The sequence below is a fragment of the Balaenoptera ricei genome, chromosome 6, assembly GCF_028023285.1.
Source record: "Balaenoptera ricei isolate mBalRic1 chromosome 6, mBalRic1.hap2, whole genome shotgun sequence".
NCBI classification, from domain to species: Eukaryota; Metazoa; Chordata; class Mammalia; order Artiodactyla; family Balaenopteridae; genus Balaenoptera; species Balaenoptera ricei.
In genome coordinates this window covers 45,695,063-45,709,572 of record NC_082644.1, presented here as the reverse complement: position 1 = coordinate 45,709,572, position 14,510 = coordinate 45,695,063, and the positions used below count along the sequence as shown (strand labels likewise).

At 40.8% G+C, this 14,510-nt stretch overlaps 1 protein-coding gene across 4 annotated transcripts in view; it reads right to left on the bottom strand.

The window, feature by feature from the left end:
- The window catches only part of LINGO2 (leucine rich repeat and Ig domain containing 2), a 1,205,266-nt gene extending 1,193,103 nt beyond the window's left edge, over positions 1-12,163 (bottom strand). For 2 of the 4 annotated variants that reach the window (XM_059924622.1, XM_059924625.1), the window contains exon 1: positions 12,090-12,163. The gene's annotated coding sequence lies outside the window, so the exon portion shown is untranslated. Of the gene's footprint in view, positions 1-9,772; positions 9,812-11,230; positions 11,318-12,089 lie in introns of those variants that run through there. The other 2 variants (XM_059924624.1, XM_059924623.1) reach the window with 2 other exon arrangements.
- Between the last annotated feature and the right edge of the window lie 2,347 nt (positions 12,164-14,510).

Sequence of the window (14,510 nt, the reverse complement as noted above, 5' to 3'; positions counted from 1 at the left end):
GCTTATTTAGAGTCAAATGAGTTGTTCAACAATCTTCAATCCAAGTCTAAATGACTACATGCAAGTTATCAACTGCTCCATCTATAACCAGGTTTTAAACTGCAATTATCTGATCTGTATTGTTACCCTTGTTTCATAATCTATAAAATAAAATTCATTTGATATGAAAATTTGAGGAAATAATATAATAAAAGGACAATAAAGATCCAATAGAAAGAAATGAATTTCAAATTGATTAGTTTGTTTTTGCTTTTCTGTACAAAACCTCCATCTTGTATATAAAGGTGATACACATTACTGCATTTGAGATTATTTTATCAGTGGTTTTTAAATATATATTTAATACGGGAATTACCTATCAATTGTATAGGTACTGAGTATACAAGTTTATTTTCACCCCTTATCTATTCTATTATCATAAACTACACATAAGATGTCCAAGGCAGAAAAGTGTCTTTACACTGTTTTACATTAGGAAACTAACATTTCATGAGATTAACAGATTGCTTGAGATGCATTAATTAGTAGTCAATGGCAGAGTCAGAATTTGAAACCAAATCTTTTAAACTTTTAATTATTGCATGCTATCTCCTTTATGATGGTTTTGGATATATTAAAACTTTCTAAGTATTATAAAAATCACATTTTAATTCATTCCAAAAATATTTAATAAGAACTGACTATATTCTAGATTATTTTTAAAAAACAGTGACAAACATGATTTTTACCCTCAAGGACCACATGATTTGAAAAGATACACTGGGCAGTGAACAAAAGTAATAATATATTTTAAAAATACATATAATAACATAAATTTGTAAAAGTTTAGAGGTTACATTTTGTCCAGGGCTTCTGGAATGGTTTATCTAGAATAAGATATGAGACTAGTTTTAAAGGATGAATAGGAGTTTGTCCAGATAATCTAGAAAAGGCTATTTTGGTTGGAGGGATCCCAATGTGCAAAGGCATGTAGATATATAAAAAATGGAATGGTTTTAGCAGTAAGTACTAGATCATTTTACTTTTAAATATTGTTTCCAACATCCCAAAACTTAGTATGAATCATTAATTAAATTCATTAGCACTTTATTCTTATAAAGCAATTAGTACAACTGCTATCTAGATACTCTTTCTTCTCCCACAAGGAGAGCTAAATGGAAAGATGGATGATGAGCACCTCCCAAAATGCAAATAACTTCTCCAGGGTTTCCTACCATTACTAGTGACAAAACATCTGATTATCATCCATATTCTAAAGCTGTAATTTTGCATCATTAATTTCTATTGAATCAAACTACACATCCTCCCTTGAACTTTACATTAACACTATCATTGAATCTTCTTTACTGGGCCATATAGTAATGCTTTTATCTTTGTTCCTCTAATCCCTCCACAAAATCCACAGTAGGTGCTCCTATAGATGGACAAACAGGAGCAGAAGCTCCATATTCAACAGGACAGTCCAATCTACCTCTTCTCAACAGTCACCCAGACCTAAGTATTTTTCTAGGCTACATAAGCACCTACAAATACAGGCAGAATTTATTTCATTTCATATTTCACATTAATTTCATCAGTCTTGTTCATACATATTTTCAAGTATAATGACTGATAAAATACACTTCATTTTTATGGTGATTTCATATAGTTTCTCTGCCAAAGATGTACTACATTTTATTGTAAGTTTATATAATACCCTGTGAGACTCCTGAATACAGAACCAACCACAAATGCTTCCTTCCTAATTTTGGCATCTCCAGAAACAAGATCACTAATATATGCATATGTTCTGGAATGCTCTCCAGTAATCTCAATTAAAAAGTTCTTTAAGAAAAAAGGGCGATGGAGTGCCATCAATCTAATTTAGTTAAGTAGAATGAGTTTTATGAAAAGCAATGAAAAATATCAATTAAAGCCATATACAGAGACACAAGATAATCTGCTATGAGCTCCAGTGCTTAAGGATATGTTAAACAACTACATGGAAGGGATGTATTGGAAGGCATATATCCAAGACATGAATAAATGGACTAGATTGTTAAAGCCACTCATGGAAAAGTCCAATGGAGGAGTATCTGTGATGCTTATATCTGCTAGTACCCTCTTGTCCACACATCGTGGCTTATTTGCATTGCTGCCCCAACTCTGACACAACAATAAGCTCTGTCATCAGCCTCTACCAGGAATCCAATCACATTCAAGTTACTAAGACTTGTGTGACTTTGCTGCAGATTTTAAGATCATCAGAAGGAGCACCACTGTACAAAGTACAGTTGACCCTTCAACAACTAGGGCGTTGGGAGCACCCATCCTCTGTGCAGTTAAAAATCCTGTATCGCTTACAGTCAGCCCTCCTTATCAGCAGTTCCTCCATATCCAGGGATCCTTGGTATCCTCGGTTCTGCATCCGTGGATGCAGGTTCAACCAACCTTGGATGGTACAGAACTACAGTGTTTACTATTGAAGAATATTCACGTATAAGTGGACCAATGCAGTTCAAACCAAGTGTTGTTCAAGGGTTAACTCTACAACATTGTGCCTGAAAAATTCCCATTTGACATCCATGTTCTCAAGCTTATTCTGGTCCTTGACCACTTAATCCTCCTGCCTCTTACCCACACAGAATCCAGTTTTACTCGTCTTATTTCTTATGCAAGGTAGCTTCCTACTTTGTCAAAACCTTGGGCGAAATGGAGCCCCAAGAAGCTCTTTCACTTTGTAAATTATGTACTTCTGTAACGTTCAATGTTTTTATGATGTGAATGTTTTACTTCTATAATCAGAGAAAAAATGAAAAAGTATTTAAATTTTCATATGAAGAAAAGGGCTTCAATTAGATTAAAGAAATGAATAAGGATATGCCTTAAGCAACAATGAATCCTCAGCACTTAGGATAATGCATTTGTTCATAGTAGGTGCTCAACAAATGCTGTTGATGATAAGGAAATTATTCCAAGAGAGAAAAGAATGTAACGATACAGGGGTAATTACTGTGATAGCAAAGTATGTATTCGTCAGACAATGGATAGATGAGTTTTTGGATATGAAGGGAAATAAGGTGAAGGAGGAAAGAAGAATGGTATGGATTAGCCTATTATTTTAAAAGTTCTCTACTGAGTGCTCACTAGGTACCAGACACATCTTGGAGAATTTTCTGTCCCTCTGCCAACCCTCCATGTCATTCTACTTAGTTTCTAAATACATGTAACACAAATTCTCATCATATATTTAGTTTCTTTCTCTTGCTTATAAGTTATTTCCCATATTAGCTTGCAAGTCTCTCAAAGGCAAGATTAATTTGTCCCCTTCCTACAGACAGTATATTACCCATGGCTTACCCCAGTGCTTAAAACAAAGGAGGTATATAAAAAGTACCTGTTGAATGAACCAGTCAGTCTACCACAGACTAAGTATTGTTCTACAACCACATCTTCTCCTTAACAATGTATCTGGAAGATCTTACCATGATGATATTTAAAGAACTGCAACATTCCATCTACCTTCTATTAAACAAGCAATGTAGAATTCATTGTACAAGCATTTCAAAGTTTATGTAACTATATTCCTATGGGATATTTGGATGTTTTTTCAATTCTTCAATAAATATGCATTTAAAGTTTTGCTTCTTCCTTTACAATCTGTCCACCTTTTGGAGTCTTTTTCTTGCCTTACTTTGTGCCTAGAATTTCCATCATAATGTTGAGTAGAAATGAGAGCAGACATTCTTGCCTTGCTTCCAAGATTAGTGGAAAAGCATTTGCTCTTTCACCATTAAGTATCGTATCAGCCATAGGCTTATTGCAGATGCTCTCTATCAAGTTGAAGATCCCTTATATTCCTAGAATATTTGTTAGGAGATTTTATGAAGAGTCTGTGTTGGATTTTCTCAAAAACTTTTTGCGGCATATACTGAGATGATCATATAATTCTGTGTTTCTTTTTTTTACTCGTTAATATGGTGTACTATATTAATTGATTTTCTAATGTTAAACCAACATTGCATTTCTGGGATGAACCCAACTCGGTCATATGTATTATCTTCTGATAAACTGATTTATATTTGCTAAAGTTTGGTTAATTTTGTTTATATTTATATTCATGAAGGATACTGGTCTGTAGTTTTCTTTTTTTATAGTGTCTTTTCATGATATTGGTATCGGTGTAATGCTGGTCTCTTAGAATAAGTTGGGAAGTGTTCCCTCTTCTACAATTTCCTGGAAAAGACTGTGTAGAATTAGTATTACTCCTTCCTTAAATGTTAAGATTTTACTAGTGAGGTCATCTGGGGCTGAGGTGTTTTGTTTTGAATTACATGTATTTTTTAACAGTTGTATTGAGATATAATTTATATAGCATTAAAGGTACCCATTTTATGTGAACAATTCATTGATTTTTAGTAAATTTACAGGTTTCTGCAACCATCACCACAATCCAATTACAGAACAGTTGCATCACCCCAAAAGATCCATTGTGCCCAACTGCACTCACTTACCATCCCCACTTCCAGTGCCAGGAAAACACCAATCCACTTTTGAATTCTGTAGCTTTGCTTTTCTAGACATTTTATATAAACGGAAGCATAAATGTGGTCTTTTGTGCCTGGCTTCTTTCATGCAACATAATGTTTTCGAGGTTTTATCCCTTTTGTAGCATGTATCAGTATTTCATTCCTTTTTATTGCTGTATATTATTCCAGTGGCACAGAAAATTTTAACTATAAATATGATTTCTTTAAGCAATTTGAAACCGTTCAAGTTATATATATTTCTTCTTGTATGTACATAATATATCTTTGCAGATTCATGACAGCATTTCTGAGGATAAATTCCTAGAAGAGGAACTTTGGAGCCAACTATTATGAACATTTATAATATAATAGGTATTTAAATGATATTTATTTAAATTTCTCACTAGGTGGGTAAACCAGTTTACAATGTCTCCAATTACATACATGAGTCTTTATTTTCCCACTCCATTATCAAAAAATGGAGTCTATCAGTGCTTCATCTGTAACCCAACTCATCAGCTAGACTATCTCACTGTTGTATTAATTTGCATTGCTTCGATTATTAGTGATGTTATATTTTTATCGTTCATTTATATTCCACTCAGACCAATTTACTCCCCTTTTATGAATTCTTACCATGCAGCTCTCACTTCACCCTATTCTTATGAATTTTTCCCATGTCTCTCTCACTTCTCACTATTCTGAAGTGCCTGGTGACACAACTCTAGCATTGCTATTTTGTATAGTCTTGTGAACAACAGATATTTAATAAGAAGTTCTGAAATAGTTGACCACCCACTTTTGCCTTCTCTCTTTAACAAGATCACAAGATTATTAAGAACAAGGACCTATTCTCATACATTATCATATCCTGACTATCATACCAAAAATCACTTTTACATCAGTAAATATTTGAGTGTTAATTCATATGAATTTAAATAATTGAGACCAAAGCTAGGGTTTTAGCATTTACCTACAAATGAAATTGAAGGCAAATCTTAAAGAGAAACCATCTGCAATCCATAATCATATGCATAACCAATGGGTGACAGTCAAGGACATATCTTCACATGGACTAAGGACTGCTTTTAGCAGTCTTTATTTATAGATACAGATGGACTGATAGATAGTATAGATTACATATATAGTATAGTGTATAAATAAAATATAGTATATATAAAGTATAAATATAGTGTATGAAGTATATGTGTATATACTTAAAATATATAATTTATTTAATATATTAGGATAAAAATCATATATATATTATTATAGAAAAGTCTAGTAAAAAAATAGTTAAGAAGAAAAAGGCTCTTTCCCTTTGACAAATGAAGCCCAACATTTCAAAATCAACATTTATCACAAGGCACTGTTGTTGGCTCCCCTGGTACACCAGGAGCAATACAGTTTTTATGCTAATTATTTCCCGTCATGCTGGCTACTAGATAGATATCTTGCAGCTAACCATAGTTACATTATAATAGAATGAGATTGTATGAAGACACAAAATCCTCTTATGCAGTCCAATTTAGAATCCATTTCAAAAACTCTCTAGTGCTTCACCTAGAAATTGAAATGTGCTGGGAATCTTAGATTTTTGCATTTCTTTCTGTTACACTAAAATTTGGTTATGACTTTTGTAAAGACAACAAGTCTCTCTTTATAGATAATTTGATATTATGTTCTATTATATCTGCAAAAAATAATTTTTTTCCAAGTCTAGGTTCCTAGGTGTGCATTTACACTAATATTATTAGCAAAATACATTCATAGTTTTTATTGACAATGACACTAAAATTCAAAGGAAGGAAACGGTATTTGACTTATCCTTAATGACCAGGAAAGATGGGCTCTTTTTAACATTAACTAGTGAATACATTTAGAAAAGCCACAAAATTTATTCAGGTCTCAAATCTTAGCAGACCTCATATTTTATCAAAAGGGCACATAATTATTTCAATGGGGCTTTTAAATTTTTATTCAAATCAATGAGTCATTTAATATCTCCAATCTACTTCCTTACTAATTCACCTGATGAAAATAACTTATAAATAATATAACTAGCATTTAAATCACTAAAATAAAATACGACAAATGGACTACCAGCATTTCTGGGCAAACTTCATTGTAAAAATTAAGATACTGTTTTAGTTTTGTGTCCAGCTTCACAAATCAAACCACTGAATTAACATTTCACAAGCTAAATATTTTTAAAGTGTTCATAGAAATTGGGTAACTGAGGACTTCCCTGGTGGCACAGTGGTTAAAAATCTCCTGCCAATGCAGGGGACACAGGGTTCAAGCCCTGGTCTGGGATGATCCCACATGCCACAGAGCAACTAAGCCTGTGAGCCACAACTACTGAGCCCACGTGCCACAACTACTGAAGCCCGCATGCCTAGAGCCCGTGCGCCTAGAGCCCCTGCTCCGCAACAAGAGAAGCTACTGCAATGAGAAGCCCGCGCACCACAACAAAGAGTAGCCCCCACTCGTGGCAACTAGAGAAAGCCCGTGCACAGCAACAAATACCCAACGCATCCAAAAATAAAAATTAATTAATTAATTATTTTTTAAAAAGTAATTGGGTAACTGACCTAATGAAATCAAAGACGATCGCTACTCATGTCATACTAATTATACACAAGAAGAAAAATGTAGAAATATAGAATGCTAAAAACAAACAAAAAAACAGGGACTCCATTTAAACTTTGCTATTCAAAAATATTTTACTCTTCTTTCCTTCTTCCTCTTCTCTACCATCACAACTCTTTACAAACAGCTCATAAGCCCAGATCCTTTTATGTGTCACACAGCAAGCATCACACACTTTGTGCCATATTAATGATAACTTTGAGAAAATCATCTCACATATGTATATATTAATTTAATTTTTACTTTCATAACACTTGTTTCTGCCCTCCAGAAAAAAAATCTTCTCACCATGCTTCATTATGGAAGTTTTACAGGTATTCTTTAAAGATACTATTTCATTTACCCCCATATCAAGTGCTACAATGTCTGACATTTACTTGGCACCTGAAAGTTCTGTTTTTCTTATTCCAAAGCTTAAACCTACGTGTAGTCAAATTTTAAACACAAAAATAGAGTGGGTAAATATTAAATTTCCCCCATTTTACTGAATTCAACACTGAGCCTTAGAGAAATAAGACAGCTTTTCAAAAGTAATACCATTAGTCGTAAGAGACAGAAGTAGAATTCAAGTCTTCTGATGCCAAGTCCAGAGCTTCTTCTACTTATTCATGCTGCCTCCCAGTGGCACTGAATTAGTTTCCCTTAGGAGATTTTTGGACACTAGATTTTCTCTCTGAGGACATTTAAGAACAATTTAGCAACTGTATTTTTTGAGTGACACAAATAAAAATAGTTACATTTACTAAAGACTTAGATGGAGTTAAGGCTTTCCTGAAATGGATAACTAATTTCTTTTTTTTTTTTTTTTTGAGTATAGTTGATTTACAATGTGTTCATTTCTGCTGTACAACAAAGTGATTCAGTTATACATACATATATATGCATACATTCTTTTTTGTATTCTTTTCCATTATGGTTTATCACAGGGTATTAAATAAAGTTCCCTGTGCTACACAGTAGGACTTTATTGTTTGGATTACTAATTTCTGAACAGGTATACACTGACACGTGTGGCTCAACTATTTGCTTCATGTGAATACTTCAGACTGGATTATGCTGGCTATTATGCACATGGAGAGAGTATTAAGTACATGGAAGTAAGTCACTCAGAGCACAAATGCACCATATTTCAAGGCAGTCCATCTACCTCCAGTGACTACTCTCCAAGTTGGTATGCTTCCCAGAAACAGAAGCCAGTGGAGTTGCAACCAGACACAACAGGCAACGAGACATAAGAGATAATGATCAACTGATGATTTGTACTCCCTAAAGAATCACCCCACATTCTAGTGGGTTTCTTTGGTGAAAAAAATTTAAATAAATGGAAAAATCAATATTTTAAGACTACCTCCCATTTAAAAAATCAAGTATGGACCGATAACTGTAAATTGGTATGGATTTCTTTCTGAACAAAATATTTTAACCAAAGGAGAGAAAGGATGAAATAATGAAAGCAAGGCAGGAAGGAGGGAGAGGAGGAAGAAAGGAAGGAGGAGGGAGGGAGGGAATAATAGCAAAAGGATTTTTTTAAAACATAACAAAAATGGTTGCTGAAAGAAGAAATCAGAGATACATGCAGTTAGATGAGTAAACCTTTTGTCTGGTATTTAACCTGTCTCTCCTATCCTTTCATTTCCTTATCAAATATATTTTTAAGCTCCATTGATTTTCTTTCAGGAAATATGATCTTTTGTGATTAAATAGTTCTTAAAGCTCTTAGCAACAAAAGAGCCCCTAAACCATAAAGGAAAGGGGCTTGGTGACATATTTCCTCATCAAGATTATAAATGGAGTACCCAGAAGTTGAGGGCTATGACAAATAGGGAAATAGTCATGAAAATTCAGAAAACTGACTTTTTTTTAATCTAGGATCCTGCCTTATAAAAATGCAACCAAACTGGAGAATCAGTAACTGACAAACCTTTTTGCATATAGTGACCTCCTATCCTTGTACTACAGGAAAACATTTCCACCTAGAGTCCTTTCACAGAATATCTAGAGACCAAATGAAATCAACCATGATGACAACCAGAGCCAGATAATAATCAGTTTTTAATTGAAGCATCAAGCTAATTAATTTGTGACAACATCCTATCACTTCTGATTCTTGACATGAAGTTTCAGAGGACTCAAACAGTTTCCAGGTCCATAGCATTCCGGGAACATTTCAATGTGTGGTCTCTTTTAAAATCACATTTATGAGAGAGACAGAAATCTTTAGAGATGGAGTTCTAAAACTGAACTTGAGGTTACAAACCAGCCTCACTAGGTTGATTCAATTAATTGTCAAGAAATACATTATCTTTTTTATATCACATACACAGATTCTTAATGCTAGCAGGTCTTCCTCTGGTTTCAGAGGTTTCTTTCAGAAAGAAAATTGAGCCCTTATTATGTATTTGCCTTCATTAGATCAATTCAACAAATGAATAATTTGTGTCTGAACATGCAGATAGCTATATTTAGATGAGTAACTATTATTTTGTCACATAATAAAATTTCTAATACAGTATATTTTAAGAACATAAACCATCCTTTTTTGAGATTTTAGCAAGATATTTATTCTTGCCTTCTACACAGAGCTCTACCCATGTAATACATGAATGACAAACCTTATATAAATCCTCCTTGAGATCATGTTATGTGTTATTCTGGAATGAAAAACATGAGTAAATTGGCCTGTTCCACTTTCACTAAATTACACTTATATAATATTAACTTACATATTTACCTTAATAAAAAAGAGTAGATGCCCTACACAGATGGCAAGCAAACTTCTTCAGTTATCATCAATAGGCAACCCATTTCATTTAAATTCTTAAGATAAAATACCTGACAGTATCTCACAAAACATTTTCAGCAGAAGTGCTTCATTTGTCCTGCCTCACACTCTAACTGTATTGGAGGTAATGCACACTGCTAGATGATGATGATAGTACACTGAAGAACATTCTTCTTTTAAATGTTAACCACTGCTTCTCATTTTTGAAAAGTATTGTTCACTCTTTCAGTAAGTGGCCCAGTATTTCATAAATGCTGGATCTCTGCTTTTATTTAGTATTCCTAGAATATTCCATGCTCCATCATATTTTTTGTCTTCCTTCAGGATTATTCTTCAAGAGGTTTAACATCACAGGTCGGGTTTGTTAAGAACCACCTTTAGAGGACTCTGAAATTGCATAGCTGAGTGTAAAATGACCACATGTGGTATGCACGAACACAAAACAGCACACTGAAAAACACATATATTGCCAGCTGCCTGACAGACATGGTGTAATCACACCAAGCACACACAATACCCACATTTTTTTTTTATCTAAGACGCAATCATCAAACACACTCAGCGCTCACCGTGCTCAAGGCAGTAGCTAGTAGAAATGATTTTTGTTAATGGCTTGATCAAGGATTTTGTCAAAGACAGTGTGAAATGTGAAATTAATCAGATTTCATCAAATAATCTGAACTTCAAGGCCATTTCCCAGCACCCCCGACCCCCAACTCACCTCATACACACAAGCTTAACTTTACCCTCCTTCCTCTCCTGATGTTCTGGCCCTGACTTCCTCCTCAACCTTCTCTCTCTCTCTCTCTCCAAGTCTATCAGCAGCTTTGCTCTGTTCTCACAGCCAATCTCTTGGGGAAGGAAATCGGTAAAAGGCTAGATGGTGAGACTTCACCATCAGGTGAAAAGGAAAGGGGAGGCAAAGAAGAGGGTGTGGTACTCTTTTCTCCACCACACCCCACCCCTCGAGGCGCGCACTCCATTCCACTGCGGCTCGAGAGAGCACGGCGGGTCCCCTTGCTCACCTCGGAGCAGCCCGGCCCAGAGACCAGCCACCCGGCAGTCTCTGCAGAAAACTTCCCTTTAAGCAGTCAAATATTTAGGGGAGGCGGGCAAAATTAGGAAATAGTTCGAATATACCTCCCACGGAGCTACGGAGGAAGGCTGAAAGGCACCTTTAGATATAAACGGCACATACCCGCACCCTCCACTCCCTCCCATCCTAAGTATCTGGCTGAGAATTCAAAGAGAACCCGGGGTGAAAGGAGAGTAGAGAACGAGGACTGACCTCCCGGGACTGCTCTCAGGGCGCGGGCCAGGATCGCCTCCCCGAAGTGGCTCCGGCTCGGAGCACAGCTTTCCGGAGCTCAGACCCGCGTCCCCGCAGCTCTGCGTGCAGCCAGGAGGCGCGCCGGGACTCCGGCTCCGGTCCTCCGCCCCGGGCCGGCTCGCCTCCCCCTGCCGCGCCCACTCCGCCACCCCGCGGGCACGCTCGCTCCCCGCGCTGGCCCCGCCGCCTCCCGGCGCCCCCACACCCACCCGCACCTCGGCGCCCGTTGGGAGCCTCTAGCGGAGGCGAAGGGAATCGCAGCAGCCCCGCGGGGCCCGGGCTCCGACGCCGGCTGCGGGGAGCCAGCCAGGCGGCGGCTGGAGCTTCGCGCGCCCCCCGCAGTCAGCCGGCCGGATGCCGCCGCCGCCGCACACACCTGCCCACCTGCGCCAGGCTCACCTGCCACCGCGTCCTAGCGGCGTTCGCCGGTGCCCACAGCGCGCTGTGGCAACGAGGGGGTGGGTCCGCGGTGCCAATGGGGGAAAAACAACTCGCCAGAAACACACACACACACACACATCCACGCTGTAAATCAGCCTGGACAGACGACCCGGCGCGATACCTATTTTCAATGGGTTCCACAGAGTGTAAAGTCAGGACGCTCCCTTCGCCTCGCTGCCTCCCACCTGCGCACCGGCGGTACCGGAGACCCCCTGAACTTGCCCACCCCGAGCCATTCGCGCGGGTTGTGCAATCGTGTGGCGACGCCGGCAGAGATCATACCAGCTTGCCTTGATCCTCCCCACCCCAGCCCCGGCACCTACTTTAAGTTATTCTTCTTCCTGGCAATTCAGGCAGCGGGTTTCCAGCCCCTTACCTTGCGACGCGGTTAATTCTCTCTCATGTTCTTAAAATCCAAAGCCAAGGACGCGACGCACGCAAGTCCAGAGGCTTTTCCTTGACTCCCCCGCCTCAGCTGGGCCGGCTTTTCCTTCCAGAGGGATCAGGAGAGGGGTGGCGGTTTAAAAGCCCTCGCACTGGAGGTGCCTCCAAATCTTCACGCCTGTGGGGACGGAGAACCGGAGAACCTTCCCGACATCCGGAAGCCTCCCAGCCCCTCCTCGGTCAACTTGGCTTTCTATTTAATTTTCTTTTTTAACCCCACAGGCCCATCAGTCAGTTCTCCGGCATCTGGCAGGAAAGAAGCGGATATTCACAGTTGTGGCCGCTCCTCTCTCTTTCTCTTGATAATAAACCCCCGCCGCCACCTTTTCTCCCCTTAACTTGGAAAATCTAGTCTCTGCTCGGATTAGGTAGGGACTCGGCGGAGGGTGCTGTAAGAAGAGCACAGCTTCAGAAACCCATCTCCCCGGGTAGCCCTTCGAGAAGGTGTCGGCTCTAAGGAAACTTTGAGGGGAGGCAGCGGCAGCCGTGCTGGGCTGGGCTGGGCTGGGCGGGCGGCAGGCTGCGAGTGCCGGGTGAGGACGCTGCGAGTGCCGGGTGAGGACGCTGCGAGTAGGTGGCTGCAAGGAGGAGGGACGCCGGGCAGGCGGCGGGCGGCTGGGTCCCGGCGGCCGGGCTCGGCGTGCGGGCTGCAAGCACGCACGCACCGACCCGCGTGCGCGCGCGCGCGCGCAGCCACAGACGCACGCCCGGCCCCGCGCCCGAGGCCCCAGGCCACTGGCGAGCGAGAAGTAGAGAGACGCAAGGAGGGGCAGGTGTTCCAAGGATGCAAATTAAGGGAGGCATCAATCACTCCTCACTAGTTAACGGAGGGCTGCAGGCAGGCAGTTTCTGCCTGCAAGCTCTCAAGTCCGTTCGGCCACCTCCCGGGCCCCTGACCTCCCTGGCGTCTCGGCTCCCTGTTTCTTTTCTTGAGGCCAGTTACTCTCCCAGCACCCTGTTCGAGGTGGCCGACCTAAAGATTAACCCCATTCCCATCTCCAGCCTCCAGGGCCGTCCCCGCCCCTTCTAACGCGGGACTTTGAAGTGGCCGCAGCTGTTTGCAAGGGAGTCTTGAGACTCCCCGAGGTCCTTCGAATAGAGGAGTCTAGACATCGTTTCCTGGACACAATCCCTTCTAATCCCCCCCTTTCCTGCCCACTCCCTCAACTAACATTTCCCCCAGGAGCTCCTGAAGCTCACATAGATCTTTCTGGAAGGAACTTCGTAGGGATTCGTGACGCCTAGCCTTTGAAACTGGGCCAATTTAGGGTCTACGCTTATATTGTAAACTGGTCGGTAGCAGGTGAACCGCTCAGCTGGAGAAAGGGGAGGGATTAGGAGTCTGGAGACCCAGCCCCTTTAGCAGCCATTTCCAAGGTTTTGTACGCTGAGTTGCTGCCCAGGTCGCTGCCTAGCTCCTGTCCCAACTTCTTTTTCTTCCCGAGACGGCCGCGAGGGATCCCTGGGTGCGCGCAGCTACGGAGCCCCACGCCGGAGAGACTTCGCTGTCAGAAGCGCCCCTGGCTCTTTCACAGCTCCCCAGGAAGGAGCCTCCCCGCGGGAGTTTGTCTTACCCGGACTGGGCTGCTGTAATTGCTCACCGAAAGTAAACTTTTCTCTTTTTTTTTTTAACCCTGGTTCGCCTTTGTGCACTGCGAGGTAGCTACACCTGCAGAGCGTTACTCTACCTTCCCAAGTACTGGCCAGGCTGTGGACTGCTGCAGGTGTTTTCACTCCCAGGCCTCGCGAATCTCTACACCTTGGGACCTGCCGAAAGAAAATGTAAAGTTGCGCTGCATTGGGCAAGCGCGAGGTTCCTTTGCTCCCGCGCTGGGCGCGACGCTCGGCCAAGGTCTCCATCCAGGTAGCTCTTGGAACCAGGGGCTCTTGACTGGCTCTGGGAGTCCGCTTCAAGTTGAAAGGCGATGGAATTTGCCCGGAAGACAGTACCTAAACGCCGAATGTGGATTTGCTAAGGCTCAAAAGTGGAACAAAAGGATGATTCGGTGCAAAAGATGAAACTTGTGTAGATAGGCGCTCTAGCAGTGCTACTCGCCGCTCAGAAATCGATCCAGAGCATTCGAAGGTGAGCGTTGCCGCGCCCAGAATCTGCGGACCAATAGCTATTGGGCGCTCATCTGTATTTCAGGGATGAACCGGCTTTGGATTCGGTTTGAGCCGACTCTGTAGGAAGCAGAGAGGGACTGTAGGTTTTAGGGGGTGATGGATCGATCAAGGCTGCCCGTTGGAGCCAGAAGACCGCAACACCCTCCCTCTAAATAGCGTTTGTGCGCAAAGCTGCTCACAGACTCGCGCGTAGGGAGTCGGAGTGAACGGATCTGACACCCCGGCT